The sequence below is a fragment of the Taeniopygia guttata genome, chromosome 12 (genome assembly GCF_048771995.1).
Source record: "Taeniopygia guttata chromosome 12, bTaeGut7.mat, whole genome shotgun sequence".
Classification (NCBI taxonomy): domain Eukaryota; kingdom Metazoa; phylum Chordata; class Aves; order Passeriformes; family Estrildidae; genus Taeniopygia; species Taeniopygia guttata.
In genome coordinates this window covers 7,645,984-7,667,805 of record NC_133037.1, presented here as the reverse complement: position 1 = coordinate 7,667,805, position 21,822 = coordinate 7,645,984, and the positions used below count along the sequence as shown (strand labels likewise).

The 21,822-nt window shown below is 37.1% G+C and overlaps 1 long non-coding RNA gene across 5 annotated transcripts in view; it reads left to right on the top strand.

Annotated features, from left to right (window-relative positions):
* LOC115497013 (uncharacterized) overlaps window positions 1-21,822 on the top strand; it is a 46,492-nt gene that overhangs the window by 6,860 nt on the left and 17,810 nt on the right. For 2 of the 5 annotated variants that reach the window (XR_012058040.1, XR_012058042.1), the window contains exon 4: window positions 14,919-21,133. The exons of 2 other annotated variants lie outside the window; for them this stretch is intronic. This is a non-coding gene — a long non-coding RNA (uncharacterized lncRNA). Of the gene's footprint in view, window positions 1-13,092; window positions 13,180-14,918; window positions 21,134-21,822 lie in introns of those variants that run through there. One more of the 5 variants, XR_012058041.1, reaches the window with a different exon arrangement.

Genomic DNA, 21,822 nt, shown 5'->3' with positions numbered 1-21,822 from the left:
TATGCCTCCCAACTGGATTAATTATGAAACCACTTGTCTTCTAGAACATAATAATTCAATAGAGAAACACAAAGATCTGTAAATTGTTATTTTGCTTTCATACTTTTTTTTAAGTATTAGACTACAAAGCAAAACTGCATTCCTATCACAAGAAACTTCTAAGCAAAATTAGCATGAGAGGCAAATAGAGCAATACAGAGAAAAATGATGCTACTCGAAAAACAGATAGTGCTATTAAGATCCCTTAGTTGGCAAGACAGCAAGACTGGACTGATTGCCAACAGAATGGCAACAAAAACATTCAGATAAATTCCAGTCTCGCAGACATGAGGCCACACAGGAACATTTAAAAGCAATGTAGTATGCTTCCCTAAATAAGTGGTGGGAAAAAAAATCTCTTTATTTTGGTAGAGGAGAATTTTATATTTGGTAGAGGTGAATGACTATACACAGAATTTTAACCTAGATTGGCATTCCACTCACACAATGAGTAGGCAAAAAGGCTTGACTTAGCTGATGTACTGTATGATTACTCTAAGATGGGGAAGGATTCTCTAGTCCTTACTCAGTCTCCAAAATGCACTCTCTGCTTAAAAGCAAAGCAGGATGCAGTTGGATCTGGTAACACCATAGCACAGTACAATGGATAGATTAGGAAGAGGATATAGATAACAGGATATCTAGAACCTCGATTAAAGTCTATTCCATCTTTCAGCTGCAGTGTTTGAAGGAGTGCAACCCTATCCTTGGGCACTGAGGTGAAATTATACCCATCTTATTGTGCTGAAAAAGAAGGTTGCCATGTTTTTTCCTAATACTTACATTCTCAATTCTACCCTGTGTTATGATTTGTCTCCACAGGGAGCATAATCTGGCTCTGGCTGCTCTAAAATTTTTATGTGATATTTAATACGTGGCTCCTGGTTTCAGTCACTTTTCCATAAGACATCATTTGAATTTTAATATATTTAGCATAAAATTTAAAGCCTATCCCTGTGCAGGTATTTTCCCTATTACAAAACTGCAGGCATTCCACTTGAATACTATGGGGGATTATACCTGAAGAATACTAAGATATGTGAATATTTGTACACTGACATCAACGTAAGCAGTGCAGAACAAATTTTTGCTAAATCAAATAGAATCTGATTAAAATTTTCAAGATTTAGAGTAAGTTCATATATTTGTACCTGTCTTCAGTAAAACAAAACAGTGAAAAAGAGATTATTTGAGTCTGAGGGATAAATTTGACCTGAGTTTTCATGTTAAATTCACTTTTAACTTTTTTGGACTTGTACTTTGATTATGAGGAAGCCTTTTAAAGCATGCATTGCAACTCACTTTAGAAAAATCACCTTTCTCTGAGATATCCAACATGGTCCCCCATGACTTAGAAAAACCATAAGAATTTCATGCAGGAAGGAGATTTTAATAATTTTGTGCAAAATTGTGTTCAGTATCTCACATAACAAGCTGTGTGTAACACCTCAAGTGCAGTGAGGGTTTTAAGTTTGAAATACACGCTCTGTTTCTGTAATCAAACATGAATAGTATTAAATATCAGAGAATGGTTATCATGGTGAAATTTTCCACTTTCAAATAAACATACAATAAATATGGTGCTTAGTGCAATTTTACTGCATAGCATAAATTGTATCTGCTTTGTATTTAGTATTCAGTAAGATACAATATGCGTCTGCAAGAGAAGGTTTGTAAGACTTTACCTGCATCAGTTTCTCTCCTCTTTGCTTAGCAATGAGACATCTCACTTTGCAGAGGGAAATGGATGGATGTGAGGTGAAAAAATGATGGTCCAGCACAGCGTTTGATTTGAGATTTTAAACATTATAGTCTGAAAAAAGAGGCTGTGACAGAGGACCATCCAGGAGTGCAGGCACCATTCTGCTCCCACTCCTTCCCCTTAGAGGAGCAGAGAACCTCTGGCAGCTGCCAGGCTTGAAATTCAACATGAATGCATTGCCACACTGGAGACAATCATGGAGTTAAAGCTGCACAAGAGTGGAAAAGTAGTGGGGATTCTGTTCATTTTTCATACGTGTTTATTTGTTAATGGTGGGGGCTATATTGGTTGATTTACTTGAATAATGCTGCCATTTTGCAACAAGCCTTTAGTAAATATTTAGGTTTATTCATTCTCTATTTAGTTGGACCCAGTAATGTCTGTTTATTACTTTAATTATTTTTGGTATTAAATGGCTTTTATATACTTAAGAAAGAAGACAAACAAATTGGAAAGTGTCCTGCTGGCACACCAGCATTTGGGAAAGAATAAAGGCAATACATCCTTAGACATTTATATTTATTTCCAAACTACAAACCAGCTAAGATATTTTATTCTGTGCAAACACTGGCAAGAGATCAATATAAACAAAATGATCCCAGATGAGCAGCTCCAGCTCATTGTTATGGCCATTTCTCCTGCAACTGCCTGTTTTAGCTATTGAACAATTGCTGGTATTTCTGACTTGAAAGTATCAGTTACTTTCCTGTGAAGAATCTCGGAAGCGTGGAGTAAGTGACGATGGAAAATTGTATACTATGATGATATAAATAATACAAAAAATCATGGGGTTGAGGATAAATCTTTTATTCATAACTATAATTTTCATGCTATTGCATCTCTATTTATCAGCCTTCATTGCATGTCAGTTTTTTCACATCCATTCTTTTGGCACTACAGCTCCAAGCAGCTCTAGCCAGTAAGACAGCTACTCAAGATCTCTATCTAAACTTTCATTTTCTAGAGCATAAGTTAAAACCAGATGGAATCTGAATTGCAAAAATACAGTAATCTCAATCCATATTAATAACCTGTAAAACCAGACATTTTTGAAACGTAGCCTGCATATTGTCCTTTTATGTAGTGTCTGAAGAGCTTGTTTTATTTGTCATTATTGATTCTGAATGAAACAATTAAGATAACTTTTACAATAAAAAAAACTACAGCTAGAGCCCTGATATTCTCAACAAACTGTGGCTTTAGTGCAGTTAAAATAAAAATAGTGTATTTTTTTCCATGCAAGCCTTAATTTTTGAGAAATTCAAAATTTTCATATCTATTGAGTTGGCAATAAGAAACTGCACAAAGAACTTGAAAGAGTGAGTACCTTCCTGTTGTTGCTGTAGAGTGACTTCTAACTGCACAACATAAGAAAGCAAATTCCTTAAAAACTCATGATGCAGCTCAAAGAACTGATCATACCTGATAAATAAAAGTCAGATGAGAAAAAGGTGCCTGTATTTCTAGACCAGCCTTAAGTGCCAAGCCTGCAGCTGCATACTGTGCCATAGTCCCACCATAGCTTTCAGCCACACTCACAAACATGTATCAACATCAGCTGCATGTCCTGCAGAATTCCCTGCTATTTGAAAACCTCCACAAGCCTTAAATTTTTTATGATATTCCAAATATCTTCATGATTCAAGTTTTGATTCTGTGGAGTAATCATTGTTTAAAAAACACTTATGTACATACACACCCATACTGTGGGAGTAGTCATAGCCTAGCAATAGTATTTTTAGGCATTTTTGTTAGACATTGTCCCAAACTTCAAACATAGCAACCTGTATCAAGTCATGTCAACAATAAAAACCAAAGTTCTTCCAGTTTTGAATTAGAATTGCATAATGTCACAATTTAAGGATGTTTTTATTACTTAATGGCAATTAATACAATATTGTTTCAATTGTTCTTTGATGAGTATTGTGGATGGAACACTGCAGGAAAACACTTATGCAAATGGGTCTGTGACTTTATCAGATATTTTTAAACAACATATTATCCATAAATGTTTTGATACTGTTTTTTGAGCAAATGCAGATGACGGATTCACTCAAGTCGTTCATTAGCTCTAAAATAGAAACATCTTCATTCTACATAAATTTGATTTTTGTGAAAACATCTCTTACCTGAAAAATATTGCCCAGTTCAGCAAGCTCTTAAGCAGAGGAATAATGTTACTGTGTTGGAACTTCTGCTAAAGGCATCGATCTCATTCTAGGCTTGAAGTTAAAGCCATGTACAATTGCAGAATCAAAGTAAAATCCAAACCCAGCTGAAGCCAATGGCAATATTCCCACAGGCTACAATGATGCCAGTATTTAATCACACAGTTTTCATATTCAAACACCTGCATACAACAGCCCTCCTTAAATTGCTACTTCTAATACCACTATTTCAAATTAGCAAAAATGAAAAGGCATTATTCTTCTATAGCTGCATATATGACAAATACACAAAGCACATATTTTAATATTTTTATGAGGCAGTCTGCAAGTTCTACGTAGAAAAATCCCTTAATCGTAAATATGGCAACACTGTCCATTTAAAACTGACAGAAGGCAAAGAACACAATAAATGAGAGCTAAAAATACAAGCAGCCACATTTGTAATACAGAAATATAGACATAATAAGGATGGGAGAGGACAAAATAGAATTCAAGTTAATGGAGTAACCTGGGAGAAGACATGAAGAAAATAAATACACTATGGATAAAAGAAAACAAATATCTCCTAAATCAAAAGGACAGTCAACTGATACTGGCCAGAGAGAAAAAGGATTGCTCAACATTTACATTTTTTCACTATATTTAATAGAAAAGAAAATAAGTGCATGGAGCTCAGTGAGATAAATATTAATGAGGTTTGGGAATATCTAGCAGCAGGATTAATAAAAAGCAGTAAAAGAATATTTAGATAATTTAAATATTTATTATTCAGAAGATCTAAATCATATTCAACCAAAGGATCTTAAGGAACTGACTGAGATGGATCTGACAGACATCTTTGAGACCTCGCCGAAAAAAGGTTAGGTACCAAAGGACTGAAGAGGGATAAATCCTAGGAAGCAGAAAAAGATAAAAACCAGAGAATTTCAAGCAAGCCCACTTTTGCTGCCATACAGGACGTGACAGTACATAATGTAACTAATAGTGTATCATTTAATGCATAGCAACATCAGAATACTCTTTTGAGGCTCTAAATTCTGTCTCTGTCCATCTATGTCTACTTTGGTGGTGTCATTCAGTCTTAGTCATTGCTGAATAAAATCAAAAGTTAATGGGTGTAAAAAAACTGAACCCATATTAAGATTTGGAAGTAAACAGATTATTTGCACTATAAAACAGAATATTTAGCTACAAATTTGTAGAAACTGAAAAGTTAAAGGCAAATGAAATTCTGTACATTTTTTTAAATCACATTACTAATCCTGTTCTTTCAGCCTGTGATTCTCAGTCATATTCAAGATCAGGTCTTACATCACTGTCTAAATTCAGTACTGTTTCCCATACTTTCCTGATGCATCCCAAGATGAAGTTTTCTCACTTCTATTTTGCATTAGTTGTTATAGTTGTCTTGCAGTGTCCTTTTGAAAACCTTCACCAATTAAAAGAAAAAATCCTCTTTTTCATCTCTGAACTCAAGACTTTGCAGTATGCAATATCAAATGCCCTTCTATTTGTATTTCTGAGGACACCAAATCATCTGAGGTGACCCACATGTTATTCTAGTCCTCTTCTGCATTGATTGTATCTCCTAGTTTTCTGTTTTGAGGAAATTTCATTACCACATTTTCCTTTCTGTGTCATATTCATTAATGAAAATAATTAATGAGTCTTTGAAGAACTCCATCAGCATGCTCTTTTCATTGCAAAGCTTTCCCTTTAAATTGTTATCTCTCCTTTAGATACTTCCTTGCCTACTTTAGATTTCCTCTAAAATTCCCCAAGTTCTCTTGCTTAACTGGTAATTTCCCAAATGGTATTATATCAAAACCCTTTATGAAGTCCAGATGAATGGGACCTGCTTCATTTCCTTTGTCAAAAAATCAGTTACTTTATCTGAGAAAAAATATCAGATGCTGCTAAAGTTATGTTTTGCTTGGTGGTTTGTTCTGCATTCTGATGAAACTAACAGTGCTGTGTTCTCATTTTTTACAAAGAACTATATGCTTCACTTATCCACTGTCTGCATGTTTCTTAAATTTTCATGAGAATTTCTAGTATGCAGAGGCAATACTCCTGCTCATCAGCCACATTAACACAATGGCTCTTTTGGAGCTATTACAGTTGATTGTGTCAATGGTCCATGGATTATATACTTTTCTAAGGTCTGGTGCACTTGCAAACAAAAGGGTTTTTTCTTTGTGTTTCTGTTTCTTAAGAGACACTTTTTCTTCCTCCCCAAATCATCCTTTAATATTCACACAAAGCAGCTAAACAAAGGAAACCAAGCCACAAAAATTCTAGTTAAGGTGATGGGATGAATACACTTCATCCTGAAGCAGAAAAGTGATTTCTGTCTGTGATTTAGGTTTTTGTGGCTGCTTTTCTGTTGTGTAGTACAGAAAGACCCTGACCCACTCAGGGGATCATAAGCACACGTGCAAATTTGGTCCTATTTTTAACCATACATCCAAGAGAGAAACTGTTCCCTGAGAAGTGCAGTTGTGGTTTTGTCTCTTTCATATCAAATGTTGCCAGTTATCTCTGATTCTCCCCTTTCCCCAAAAAAAAACTATTCTGAAGCAGATCTGTGTTTTCTTCTGACCCTGGTAGCATTGGCCTCTGAACCAGAGAAATCCCTGGAGACTTAGATCATATCTAACAATGCACATTGTTGAAGGTTCTTGGGCATTTGTTTGTCCTGCTTAAAGGTCATTTTCAGGCCATGCTCTAAAGCTGGGACAAACCAGGAAGGGAATACTAGAGGAATTATGCCATTGGACAGCTTTTCATGGTTGTCCTTTTCTAATATTTCTGGTGACATCTATGAGTATGTGTGGGAAAAGCCATTCTAGAAACAATTGAAAGGAATCCTGGGCTGAGGGGAAGGATTCAGTCAGCATTAGCTGCACTGCTGTGTTGATTCATCTCAGTCAAAGCCTCCTCATTGTCCCCACCATTACACTCATTTCTTACCTAACCCCATCCTGGAGAAAACCAATTCATTTGCTGGACAGGGAGACCTTAATATAGATTAAAGGGCAATGTTACACTGTGTAGACTTGGTGTAGGCTGGGGTAAATTTCACTCCTTCCACACAATACAGAGCTCAGTCATACTCACAGCTCATCCCAGATTTAGTGCAGGCACAGCCACTCAGCACCTGCAGCATTTACTCTGCTCACTGTGTGCACAAGCCAGTTTCCTGCTGCACATGGGGAACAGTATCAATGTAAATAAGGACATTGACCAGCAACAGGGAGACAAGGAAGTTTAATAAAAACAAAACAAAGAACATGGAGGAATTCAGGTAGGGTTCATCATTCACAAACCCAAAAAATCCCAAACTGAATTCCAGCTTGATAAAAATACAGGTACTGAATCTGCAATGATGAGTCTGGAGATGATTAATTAAATCATAGAATACTCCCATTAAAAAAACCCTGCTGTAAGTTGCTTAAAAGAGAAATTGTGGTTTAACAAAAGAGCTTTAACATCCTTGAATCTCACAGTTCATAGACTCCTCACCAAAGAGTGAAGGCTTTGTTTGGAACATGCCTGTGCCAAAGACCTCCTGTGTGACCACAGGAGTGTATCTTACTTTCCCTGTACCTTTGTTACTTGTCTATAAAATGAATAATATATTATTCCTTTCTCCATACTTTATCTCATCTGTTTAGATGTTAGTTTTTCTAAAGAAAAGTGTTGCCTCTCACAGCAAGAAAGAAAAGAGTGTGGACTCAGTAATAATAACTCCGAGACCTAGACATTGTCTGACAAAGTAAAATGATTTCCTCTTTGTCTCCTTGCTCATCAGCCAGGAGTATCAGGATGTGCAACTCCTGTGAGTCCATGGGTATATAATGGAAGGCTGCATAGCTGGAGAGCCACAGGGCATTCACAGTCTTTTACCAAGGGATATGAACTGTATTTGAATTAGGAGCACCTGACATTCAGGGTCTCCAACAATACAGGTAATTTAGACTTGTAGAAGGAAGTAGGAAGTACCTATTAAAAAGACAATTTGTGCAGAATACTGACCAGAAAAAAGAATAGATAAGGGCTATTTTCAATAACTACCTGAAGTCATCATCCCAGTGAATTGGAAAAAAAATACACACTTGCTGAAATGCATCCATAAGAAGAGGAAAATGCCAACACAGAGAATATTAATGAAATGATATAATGCATAAAATCTAGTTCCACCTGCAGTATTGCAGTCAGCTTTGATTACCTTATCAGATATGGGATGCTATCACTCCTGGAAGGGTGCAGTGCAGGAAGTCAGGGTAGTTCCTGCTTATGAAAGATGCTTTGATGCAGAGCAATTATGAGGAATTAGGCTTGTTTTCCCTGATAGGTTTCAAGGACACTGTAATAGAATAGAATTCGAGGTGAGGCAGAGGTATTAAAGTTACCTTTGTACTCAGCTAGAGACAGCCAGACTCCTCTGAGAAGCACGTAGCTAATGATCACAGTTTAAAAGAGGGGCTGAAGGGGGGAGCAGGAGAGCATCTTCCTCATTTCCACAGGAGCTGTCCGTCTCTTTTGGGGAACCAGGTCACTGTTTGGTGTCCTTTGGGCTGTGTAGCTCCATTGGCCACTCTACTGATGAAGGGAGCTGTAAGGGAGCAGTAAAGTTGCTCAAAGCAATTCCCATTATAGAAACAGTACACTGTCAATATATAATTTCTATAGTTTTATATAATTTTTTTTTGATTGCTATATGGGAGCAAGGCCAGGAGACAGAACTATCACAGAGGCATTTAAAAAACAGGTTATGTGAGGAACAAATACGGATTTTTTTTCCCTTTGCTAAGCAGATAAATTCTTCCTGTGCCTAATAAATAGGTTATAATAGGGGAGTCTGCTAGTCTGAATGATAAAATCTCACCAGTGTCCTCTTTTTGTCTAACAGTCCTCAGCCCAACAGATTTTTTTGTGCCATAATTTCCTATGCTAACAATTTTTTAATTTAATATTCTAGTCCTCCTTAGCCGGATATATGTCCTCTCAAATATGTAACCATTACAATTTCATGTGTTTGGTGATTGACATGAAGTTGGTAACAGTAAGAAAATATGTATTGCATGGTTGTAGACTTGTCAAGACTCTGGAATGAACATATGCTGTTAGGACTGATTTGTCTGGCAGTCCAAAAACACTGATTGTTGTGGCAGGCTCAGATTCAGCACAGAGTTTCTTCACCATCCTTGCTCTATCAAACCAGCAGATTTAGTAACTGAAGCTTCTTTGAAGGGGAAATACATTTCCATGTTCATTTTTTTAATTACTGTGAAAGGACTATGGATACTTAAGTTTTATGGAATGAGAAAAGGTAACACACTGGAGGACTGGATTTGCTGATCAGTACCTTAAAATCCCACTTGCACAAATAATTTAACTTTCACAACTATGAAAGTCAGTATTGTTTTGTATAGTTTTAACAGATTTCAGACCTTTATTGCTCATAAAAATTACTGCATTTTTAATCATTGTTCTAATTATAATATATTAAAAATATATTTATATAATTTATAATTCCTGTTCTATAGAATTGAATTGAAGTTTTCCCTATTTTGTCAGCTGGTACAAGTGGAATTATTGGATTTACTCATACATGCTTATGAAAAGCAAAGAATGGCACTTTTTTACAGACCTAATTTTTCACCTGAGAGCAATTCAGTAAGAACAAGGTCTTCTAAAGTGCTTACACTGGCCTTAGACACCTCTTTAGAGGTGACTAAGAGAGAGTTTAGACTCGCACCACATTTAATCCTCAGATTCACTCTTCAGTTACCACTTGTAGTCTATAACTGTAAAACTTGTCCAGCAGTAATTGTTCATGATCATAACCAGCCAATAAGTAATTGATCATGATCAGAAATTCCTTTTGCCAGTGCTGAAGAGTTCAGAGTTTGTCTCAATTTTGCTGAAATATTTGAATGCACAAATTGGAGATGTGACAGATCCATATTGAGTGACTCGACCCTGCAAATTCCATCATGTTGTCCTCAAAACCCAATTATTGATTATTCTAAGAGAGAATACTTGTCTCTTGAACTCATAGCACACTGCACAGAAAAAAATATTAATTGAAAATTCAATATATTTGTACTAGAGAGAGATTTTAAAAGTCATTGCAAATCAAATCTCTCTTTTCACGTGGTAAATAAGGAGTCTGGGACACTTTCTCCACTGACTTTACATTTCTGAAATAAGTATATTAATTAAATAGAAATTATAGCAGTCAAAACTGAAATCAACTCATCAACTCTCAAAATCAACCAAGCTTCAGGAAAACAGAAAGATGAAGATCTGTCTTGAAATCTGCTGACAAAAATGAGATTTGAGTTTGTATTTTTCATGTCCTTCCTGCTCTAACCCTTGATCACCAGATAGAAGGTAGTAGCAGCACCACTGCTGCTTCTCACCCTATTTTGTGCAAAGGGATTTGAAGCTGAGAGCCAGCCCCTGACATCTGCAATGTTCTGAGGGGGGAAAGTGTCAGAAGAGAACAGAGATTAAAAAATAATTTTTTTCCTCCTTGGCATTTACCATCAGCTACATTTGGCAGTGTCTTATTCAATAATATAGCTTTGGAAGATACCTAGTTATTCCCTGGCACTGGCATAGGGACACTGGTTATTTCCTTTGGTAGGGAACAAGAAATTCCTGTGCTAAGCCAAAAAAATACGTATTGCCTGCTGAGCCTAGGTCACCTTTGTGGAAGACATTAATTATTTAGTGTTATGGGGGATTCTACCAGCTTCAGTTGTTCAGATGAATTTTTAATAAGCCACTATTAACATAAATGGAAAGTATAAATTGTTTGCATTATCCTCTATGCAGTGGTAGCAATGAGAGGCTTCTGCACTAAGGTCCAAGATGTGCTGTTTACCTAACAGGAACTGACATCTGAATGATCTCATTCTCCTGGGAATGGCTTGAAAAATAAAACCAAAATCTTTTCACCATAGAGGAGCTCTATTTTACATTAGCCAAAAGCACCCGAAGCAGTTATCTGAAGAACTGAAAAGAAAAACCAATATCTTAGTGATCTGCTCAGAAACTTATCTGTCGATGGAACTATGTTCTAAGAGAAAATTTATTTGAGCCAAAGCTCAACATCTGGCAAAAAACCAAATTTCTGTTAGGATTGTGTGTCTTTTCCTGAAGCATATGACTTACTGTATATATTTTTCTATATACAATTTGTTGTACTTGAAAGAAAGGTTTAAAGACCAAAATTTTAATTCAAGGATTCATTATCATTGAGAATTTCTAGTACTTTCTGTTTTCCCAAGAAATCAGAAAATGTTTAATAGATGTTTGCATTAAATTAGGTTGTCCTAATGCTTTTTATATTTTGACTGTTGTGAGGACAGTGAATCAACCAAGCACTACACCTGATGTGCCTAAACCTTCAACCTAGTGCAGACAGAATGGTTTTAAATTCAAAAAACCCAACATTTACTTTAAGAAAAACTGAAAATTAAACTTTTTTATTAAATACTATTTAAGACAGGTGGGGGTGATAGAACTGCATGACAATGTTTTGTATGTATCTATTCCATGTCCCTCTGTCCTTGCTGGTGGTTGGTTGCTCCCAGTTGACTCCATGACTTCCTAAATCACTGAGCCAATTCTGTTCTCTTGTTCCTTGGAAGAGAACATCTATTGTGAGATTTGCCTCGTTTCACCCTCCTCATCTCTGCAGTGTCTTTTCATGAGCTTCCAGCCATCATCTTCATTCTCTATCTCCTCTGCTGGCCCCATGAAGCCTGGAATTGTTTCTGTCTCAACACACTCAACAGCTTCCCTGAGGAAGGAGCCTGTACAACCTCTCTGCAAGACTCCACAGACAGGCTTCTTGAAAGAACATAAACACAGTTGTGAAGACATAAATAAAACAAATACCATCTGTCATGCTAGCATTGCCCCATATGTGTAACCACCTTTTCTTAGTCTTTTCAACTGATTTTCCGACATACCCAAATACACATTTGGCTTATTAGAGAATTTTAGCACCTTATGGATGCTATTCCCAAACATTCTAAGTGTAGTCCATGCAAGTACCAAAATAATTCTGGATTTTTCTTGTCCAACTACAGTCATTTCTACTTCCTAGTCAACTGTATGGTTAAGCTCCTTTCATCTGAATTATCTGGGATTGTTTTAGTCCTTTCTGACTTTGTCAGTTTTGAGTATCCTTTACCCCTCACATGAGAGAGAAGCAAATGGGCCAAATTTACTTGTCACAATTTTCCTGAAATCAGCAGTGTTTCAGCATACATAACTTTTCTGAATTTTTTTTGCTTTGTGTCTACCAAATAAATTTTCAAAACTACTCTTAGTCTTTCTCAGTCTTCCTATCGTTTTAAAAGTTCTGCTAAAGATGAGGTTATTTTTTTTTTTCTACAAAGGATCATTGACTCCTGTTGAGTAGTATCAAAATCACAAGTGCCAGAAGAAAAAATGCAGAATCCCATTTGCAACAATAGGTTGCAAAGCCAGAGAGAATGCATGAAGGGTAAATTGGTGTCCCACCACTGTGCTGCAGTCCACGTAGGCACAACCGTGAGGAAGATGAATCAGAAAATGAAACTTCTCAATATTTCCCAGGTGTGATAACTACTGTAAAAGGCATCAAACTTCCTCAGACTTGAGTAGTCGTGACCTTATTTTGAGGCAAAAGATCTTGGCAACTTGAAAACTTGTTGGTTGTGTAGCACAGACATTTACAAATTACTATGAAATACAGAAAACTGTCACTGCCACAGACTACTTGTGCAGCCTTGGACAGTTCATTTAATATCATGGAGACCCAGAAGGCCTGACTAGAATGAAGATTCTGCTTTTCCCTCTCTTTTGTCTGTCCTGCTATTTACATTGCAAGTGTCTCTGCTGAGGAGTACAGTGGAGTCTCTCAGCAGTGCTGTAAAGCAAGTCCATGAATGAAGACAAAGGCTGTACTGTCCAACAGTGTGGATCCTAACACATTCGAATTTGTCTCACTTAGGTAGCATTCTTCTTACCATAGTCTTATTAATATGATAAACTCCTGATTCTCATGATGGAAGTGCAAATGGTAACATGGCCTTTCTCTGCGTTTTGGCCCTCTAGGACCATACCTGACATTTAATCAGCTTGAAGCTGATTGACAGCTGGAACTGCAAGATGAGCAGCAACAACAAATTAAATGCCCTGCCTATTTAATTTGCCACAGGCAGAGAAAAGGTAGAGACTGTGAGGAAAAGAAGACCAAGTGGATGATATTCAGGTAGAGGAGGCTTAACTTTGCCCTCATCTTTACCAATGTCAGTTGGTCTTAACACAACCCCAGTGGTGTTGTGTTAGTGTTAAACCAGCCAAGTAATGCAAGAGTGAAGTTCAGACTCAGTTGCCATAGGCAGGCACATGAGCAGCAGAAGTGCCCACCTTATTCCCAATTACCACTGAGCAGACACGAGATATTTCCCTTTCTGCCATCACTCATGCAGTTTTTCCTGTTGTATACTGATATGTTATGCTACTGGCACTGATTTTCTCATTTATATGGTATCAGAACATATTATAACATCAGATCATAACATGAGAGAATGTTTGTGTCTCTCTCAAGCACAGCCTTGGTGCTCTGTAGGGCAGGGGGGAGGCAGAACAACAGTAAATAATATGTAAGGGAAATAAAAACATATTTCAAAGCATGTAAAATTTTGGTAAGGAAATTTTTTTTTATAGCCATGGCTTTGGGGAAAATTACTTTTATGGCCAGCTTTTCAACAGGCCTGCACAAATATTCCTATAGTGTTTGCAGGTGCAACCATATGTATGCAAGGCATGACTGTCTAAAGAAAAAGCTTTCAGCAAGCTGAGACAGTTTCTTTTTTTTTCCTACTTGCTTTTAAAACACAGGCCTTCTAGGAAAGAAATAACAACCTCCAGCTGAGCTCCTCAAGCTATGTGGTTGGAAGAATGAGAAAGGCTCAGCATCTTGGGTCTTAAGCTTCCCTGAGAAACCAGTACTGAATTCTTATGAATGTCACATTGGATGCAACTGGGTGCAGAAGACTGAATAATCTGGCCTGAGCATCTAGATCATTCCATGGAACTTAGCTGTAGTTCCTCTTTCCTGCTCCTCACTCCCCTATTTACTCACACACACATTCATGTCTGTATCCACACATAGGGAAGTTTATACTGGGACATGGATGTGCACAGACACACCTACAGAGAGACACAGAGACTGTGTACTTCAAAAAATGCAAATCTTCCCAATTTAATCATAACCTACCTGCAAGCGATGTGTTTAATCATGCTAGAAAAGATACAAGTTGATAATTGTATTCAAATGAAGGAATTGAACAGAATTTAGATGTTAGAAATCCTGAAGGCTGATTGCTAGTGTTGAGAGCATATATTTATAAGCAATTAATGGTGGCTTGGGGTTTTTTCTCCTACACATTTTTTGCCAATGATAAAGTACTCTCTGTATGGTATCAACCAGCTTTATTATCAAATAGAAAGAAACAGATGAAAGAAAATCACAAAATTCTGTAATACACTTATTCTCTGCCCACACACAACTACTCTCTCCTCCTTTTCTCAGTGGGCTGTAATTTCTCCTTACCCTTTGAAAGAAAGCAGAATTATAAGAAAAATGGTAAACATGTTAAAGAATTGGTCACAAAATGCTAATATATTGCTGTCCTGTTGTGTTACCACCAGTATGTGGTGAATACCTACACATGTGCAACAGCACTAATTATCAGGGACTGACCAAATGTGGAGGAAAGCACTTTAATAATTCAGGACTAGACCTGTGCACCTTTAAGAAAGGACAGATAAGCAGGAGAGGATTTTATTTTTTGAGGGGGTGAGGGGTGGTTTAAAATGTTACACTGAAATTAAATCTGCCATTTTTCCTCTTTTCTTTTTTCTTCTCCACACAGAAAACCATAAACCTTCTCCCCATCTATTGATTGGAAAAACTTTGGAAACAGAACTGTTTCTTGGAAAAGCAGGGTTTTCAAAAGCAAAAGTTTTCACAGGAATGTACCACTTTTTTTTTGCCAAGCAAAAAAAGTCCTATGTTCAGAAATTTATGGAAAAGGACAAAGGAGAGGAAAGACACTGGGATCAATCTCAGAATATCATGAAGGTAGAGTACTTGCACAAATATGGGAGACCATTCCAAGACCTCTTTGAAGGAACAGTTAATTATTTCTAGATTATTCTACCATGAGACACCCTTCTCCTTAGAGTCTGGTGTAGAGCCCTGTCTTGTGGCATGGGAATATTGACTTACTCCTAGATCTTCCTTCTTAGGGGGTGAAGAATCAATATAACTAAATATTGTATTAATTCAAACTCAAAGACTACAATGGCTTAAGGAAGAAAACTGGGATTGAAGAGGATCTCAATAGATCATGTATTCCACTCCCTGCACTGAGCACAAGAAGTGGACTGGATTATAGAAATTTGGAGCAGGGACCTGTTTATGTGGTAGCCCTCTTCTTTCTCTTTTTGGAAGAAAAATGTAACTTAGACTAAAGAAAAAGAGTAAAAAGGAAGATTGTCATTTGTACCAACTCTCCAGAATTAATGCTCATGAAACTGAACTCATAGATTTTTTTCCTTTTGTTATCTTTGATTTCTCATCAGAACATCTGACTATAGTATTTAATCAGAAATCCTGAGTGTGTCAAGAAGTGTACATGAAATCATGACAGAATTATTGGTGTTTTCCGTCCCAAAGCATCCATCAGTAGCAGTGTTCTCTAGTCTCCCAATATGTAAAGGTCTGCTCTATTCCTGAAGTTTCCAGATCAGCACTAAGTCTTGTGAAACTAAAACATCAGAAGACATCTGATCTCAAAAGGATCCTAATTTCTTCTTGTACCAAATACCTTCCTTAGACATTTTGATTTAGTAGCCATGTCCATGTTTTGGCATTGAGGGTTGCTGGCCTCTATGTTCTGCTTTCTGCTTTACCTGAACAAACACCAGGAAACCATCCAGCTGCAGAGCGTTCCAGGGCTGGTGAGGCTTTTATCCTGCTCAGCAGCGCAGACATCATGCAAGTTCCTTCTCATCATTCGTGTAGGATGGAGAAGTCCAAAGACATACAAATTCCATGTCACCTCTTGCCTCCATGGAGCTAGTCCCAAAATTCCTGAAACCTGCGTCCCAAGGAATTCTTAACCCATAGCAAAATACAGGTTCCTTCCTAGATGTGTGTTGCGGTGCTGTCATCTAGTGGCAGGGATGAATCGGATGTCATTCAGTGACAGTGGATGACAAGGTGTCCCTTTGCTGTAACAAAATGCCTGATGTTAAAGTTCACAACTTCGTAGGTGCAGCCCCAAGGCAAAGGTCCCATCCTTGGTTTGTGCTCTGCAGGAAATCACTGCAGAGAGCCTGTGGAATGGGCTGAGCAATGGACATCTGGTTGCAGACAACAGGCTGTAAAACACCATAGCATCTCCTGCCATGTCCTTCCTCTCCATCTCCTGTCATCCATCTTGGCTGTTAACTGTTTGCAAATACTTGAAGCAGAATTTCCAGCAGTGATTGATAGTTTCTTAACAAAAGCCATTCGGAGCAGTGTCAGCTAATGAAATGAGTCATTAAATCTATAATAATCTAAGCTCAAGAAGATACTTCTCTCAGCAAAAAAGTCCTTCCTCCTGCATTCATTTTTTAATTGACTCTTGGGGAAAAATTAAAAGTGCCACAATGAAGTTTTCCAGGAGAAACCAGACAAAACCAGCTTTCAGAATGACCCACATTTGGTTTGGTGTTTGGAAAGCTCACTGATGTCAGCAGACAGACTTACTGACATCAGTTTCTGAGGGCTTTTATTCAGATTGGGAATTTCATATGGCAGGTGATGTTACACTGGCTTGTGCTGGGTTGGCAACATTATTATTAACACATGTAAACATTTACAGTCCTGAGTTTATTTTAACACTTCAATTGCAATGCTTGATTTACTGTCTTGCATTAATGTCTGTAAAATTATTATAAAATTATGCAGAAAGTAATAACCTTTAACAATATAACTGGCCACAACATCTATAACACCTCCTTGGCATCACCTGCTGAACACTGCTGGGCTTGTCTGGATCAAGCAATACAGTTGTAGTTTATCCTTTGCTCCTTGAAATGCTGATCACAAAACCATTTTGATAGGAACCCTGACAGCTGCTTTTTAGAACTTACCACCACAGAGGTGGGGTCTTCATAGATACCAGACTCTGGAAAGAAAAGCTCAAGAAGCAATCTGCACTGCAAAGCACCATTGTATAAAGTCTTCTTTCATCCCTGCTACATGAAGTCAACAAATAATCCTAAAATTCCTTTTCATGAGGAAGTTGGAATTTGTGTTTATATTTCCATCTTACAGTACAAATTGTGCTCTATCTCTAAATTTAGAATGATTCCTCAATTCAGCCAAGTACAATAAATCTCCAAGCAAAGAGAAGGATGTGCTGATGTTCTTTAGTGACAAGGGATATTTAAGCACATTCTTAAATAACTTCTCTCTCTGAAGTCTTCAGTAGATTCTCAAAGGAGTGAAAGAATGATGCTCTAATTGCGACCTTTCTTGTTTTGTCCAAGTCCCAGACCTCTATCCCTATAGTAAAGAAAAATATTAATGAAGGTAAGAAACATTCTGTTTTTCAAATTTTTATAATTAGTCAGAGGCAGTATATCAATGACCTTCTGTATTGGAGTATGATAAGACATTTCTTTGTAAGTTCCAGAAGAGGTTTGGTTTATTTTTTGCTCAGAATTTCATTTTCCTTGGGTGCCTTATAGAAACAAAATTGCATCTTTTTAATTAGGAAATTGAATGACAAGCTGTAACAAGATCAATCAGGTTGAAATAGCTGCATGCTTAGTATAATGTAACTCCTGCTATTGACTTATAATATCTTTATATAGTAAATTTTATATATGAATAAAGTTTTTTAAAAATAGAAGGTTTAGGTCAAATACAATGAGTGAAAGTGTATGTGCTTGTATAAAAAAAGGAAGGCTAGGCCTTCATACAGAAATAGAAAAAAATACCAACTCTTTGTTAGCAACAGTTAAGAATGATTTAACAGGTATACTCAAAAAATAAAAGTGGAAAAGATGTCTCAAGCATTCCAGTGTCACCTTGAAACAGTTGGTCAGGGCATTTTTGACAATGACACTTGAAATAAGATTGGGTTAAAAGCAGTATGTGAAGAAAGATGAGAGCTGCCATTCACTGCCAGGGTAACTACAATTCTATTTCACCACTGAATGTTGCTTTTCATGAATAACCATTTGCACATATGCTTTACCCTTTTAGCAGCCATTCTTTATATGTTCCCATTTCTTTGAGAGGAGGATGTTTGTGTCTGTTCACAAATCTAAACCATGCTCAAGGTCTGTGTTTGGGTTGTTCACAATCCCTCCACAAACAGGCAGAAATTGGCATCTCTGACACTGGATGGAGGAGTGTCTTGTGAACCCTTATTTTTCTTCACTTATAAATTTCTAATTTCCCCTTCGGAGTGACAAAGGGCAAAAAGATGCAAGGATATCTTGAGTTTGACTCGATTGTTTCTCCATTTGATTACCTGTGGAAATAAAAGCATAATCATTCCATGTACTGTCATAATCGTCTCTCAGCCTCCTACTTGCACATTTATTTCTATTTGTCTAAGCATGGGAAAAGGCCCATAAAATTCTATCCTTGCTGATTATATTTTCATATTGATAATCCTTGTTTTGACTTAATTCTTTCTGAAGATGCTCTTAAAATGCAGATCTCAGATAGTGTTACTTGCTGTATGAGGCAGCTTTCAAGTTGTCTTTCCATTTTACCTCTTTCTGAGCATACAGGAGATTTTTTTTTTCCAATTCTTTTCGGTTCCAGAACAGACATTAAAACTTCTTTTATTCGTAAACGTATTCAGCTTGGGCTTTGCAAACTTTCAGTCTTTGTCCTACAGGAACATCACCACAGAACTTTTCATGTAATCTATGCATTTAGGTACTATTGAGCTCATATAATGGATCTCTTAAAATGTATTCATGATGAGGATGGATTATTTTTAGTACTTGGAAGAAAAAAATTATATCTATGTGTGTGTGTGTGTGTGTGTGTGTGTGTGTGTGAAAATACTGTCTACTTCACATACACGAATTTGGTTAAATTCCAAGAAAATTGAATTTTCATATATATAGTTTCCTTTATTAGATGAGTGTGCATTCCTACACCCACAGAGAATCTGTATAAATTCATGTTATGTTCCTTGGGTGTGCAAACAATACCAAAAAATAGTCAAAGTTAGCATATTCTATATAAAACACGTTTGCATCTGCTACGCACAGCTTCCTACGCTCTTCATCTTTAATTTAGCAATGGCTGGATGATGAAGTCATCGAGCCTTAGGAATGTGCTCAGGTCAGGGTCTGAAGCTTTATACTTCATCCAAATACCATTTGGTTTGGCCCCTTTTACTGAGATGCAATCTATCGTGCTACAGAAGATTTAAGTGAGCACCCTCAATAAATCAAGCTGAAATGAATTTTCCACTATGAATTATGTTGCAGACAGCTGCAAAAGCTACATGACTGGCTTTTTTTTTTTTTGTAAGTTTGAGGCCAAATCATGAGATTAAGGATTGAGCTAAGGTTTGTGGTTGTAGAAAGGAATCCAAAAAGATTTTGCATGCATTAATATCTCTGATGAGAACTGAATCTGCACAAATACTTTGTTTCATTGCCTTTGACAATAGCTACAGAAAACACTCTTCTGTCTGAGCCTATGATTTGTGCATACTTAATGCAAGTCTGTCTTTGTAAGTAACAAGGCTTTTTACTTCAGCAATCGATCTGGGCTGGTTCCATAGCCAGAGTTAATTCTGGTCCATGCCACCATGAAGGCTGTGCTGTGGGTGACTAAGATTCTATTGCTCTGAAAGGCTGATGAAAATATGGAGCAAAATTTTTTACTCAGAGTAATTAAGTGTAGCAGTATTGACTTTTTGAAAGTTATTGTAAGCTACCACAGCCAAGGAAATGGCTCCAACTTTCCATCACACTGTTTTTATTTTGCTTTGGCCTCCATGACTTTCAGCAGCCTCTTTCCAGTCACTGGAGGAAGATGACAGCACCCAGCATTTCTTATGGAAGCATTTCAACTTAGACAGTGACAATGTCTCCCAGTGTATCAAAGAGCCCAGCTTAAACAAATGACTAATTTATCCTGGAGAGTTCTGAAAAAAGGACACAGCTTCTGGGTGGAATTTTTTAGAAGGCAAATTCCTTCTGGAGTTTTCTCCATCTTTCTTGACAGATCAGAAAGCTGCAAGTAGAGATTTCCATTGCTGCAGCAAGAAAATAGAAGGATTCCATCTCTTGGTATCAAAGTAACCCAGCACAGGTGGTGTGCTCACTGCCAAATACTCAGGGCTCTACACCATCAACTGGAAGGAACAAATCATTAATATAGGAACCTTGTAACATGCCAGCATACTCAAGGCTATAAACAGGACAATCAGTTGTGCCACCTTTAAATTTGCAACACAAAATCCTAAGTCAGGAAACTACTTAAGTTTGGAACTTACAGGCGTGTGCTGAAGATAAAGAGGGCATAGCATTAGACACATAAATAATTTGAACATTCCCCCCTCAGACATGAAAACTTATCAATTCTCACTGTGATTATGTCTGGGGGTTGGTTGGGGTTTTTTCCAAGCACATATTGAAATACAGGTCACTGTATCAGGTACCCTGGTTGTGAACACTGCAATGGATAAGGAAAAAGGAACCCACAAACGGCTGAGAAGTGGATCAGTATTGTTTGTCTATTGCAATGAAGTCGTGTACTTCAGCATCAGTCAAAATTTGCATTTTTCTGCATTGTAACAGACAACCATTTAGTAGGCATTTGCCAGCAAGTGTGACTTGCTAAGATTCCTGTATTAATTTAATGGGAATGTAATTGTGTTGTAAAAGACATAATCTCAAGTAACCTACTATGACATCTACACTTGATTACCATATCAATGCATGCAGATACCTTTGCATTACATATATCTTTGGAGGTGTTCCTTGGAAAGTGCACAGACTCTGCAGTGTGATGTATTTCAGGCAAAGTCTCCACTAGGAAGGAGTTGGGGTGGTAAATGGCTCTCCAATGATTCAGCACCTTAACTGGGATGTTTCACTGCTTTTTTCCTTTCTTAAACAAAGAGCACAGATAATGCTTCTCAAATAATTGTAGTTGTTTCCTGCTGCTAATGTCACAGATATCAGAGAGGAGTGCTGGAGCAGGTAGCCATGTTGTTCTGTGCTCCACCTGCTTGTAAGCGCATTTTGACCTTGCAGCATGTATATATTTTTTAATATTCTTATGCTTATGTCATGAGATTCATGGTAAGAAAAAACACAGAAGGCAATGTACAGATGCCTAGGAAATGCTTTTCATTAACCTAAAACACCAGAAATAAAGGTAAATTAGGCTTAAATATTTCCTGAAGTTCCTTGTAATCATTATTTTGGGAAAAAATTCCTTAAGACACGTTTCACATCAGATACATTTAGACAATCATCAGAGAAGATATCATTTTCCATGTTTCCTATGAACTATAAATTTTGTCCTTCACCTTAGTATTGTCCAGAGGTACCTCCAGACATCTTCAATTTAGTCAATTCACTTTAATTAAATAAATTATCTTTCCTTAGCAGAACAATTCTCTGAATATAGTGATATTTCCTGTTCTCTTTTTCCAAATTAACAGTTCTTTTGCAAGCAGAAGTGCAACATGCAATGCTGGGATGGAACTTGTGCAGAATCTTTGGATATATATT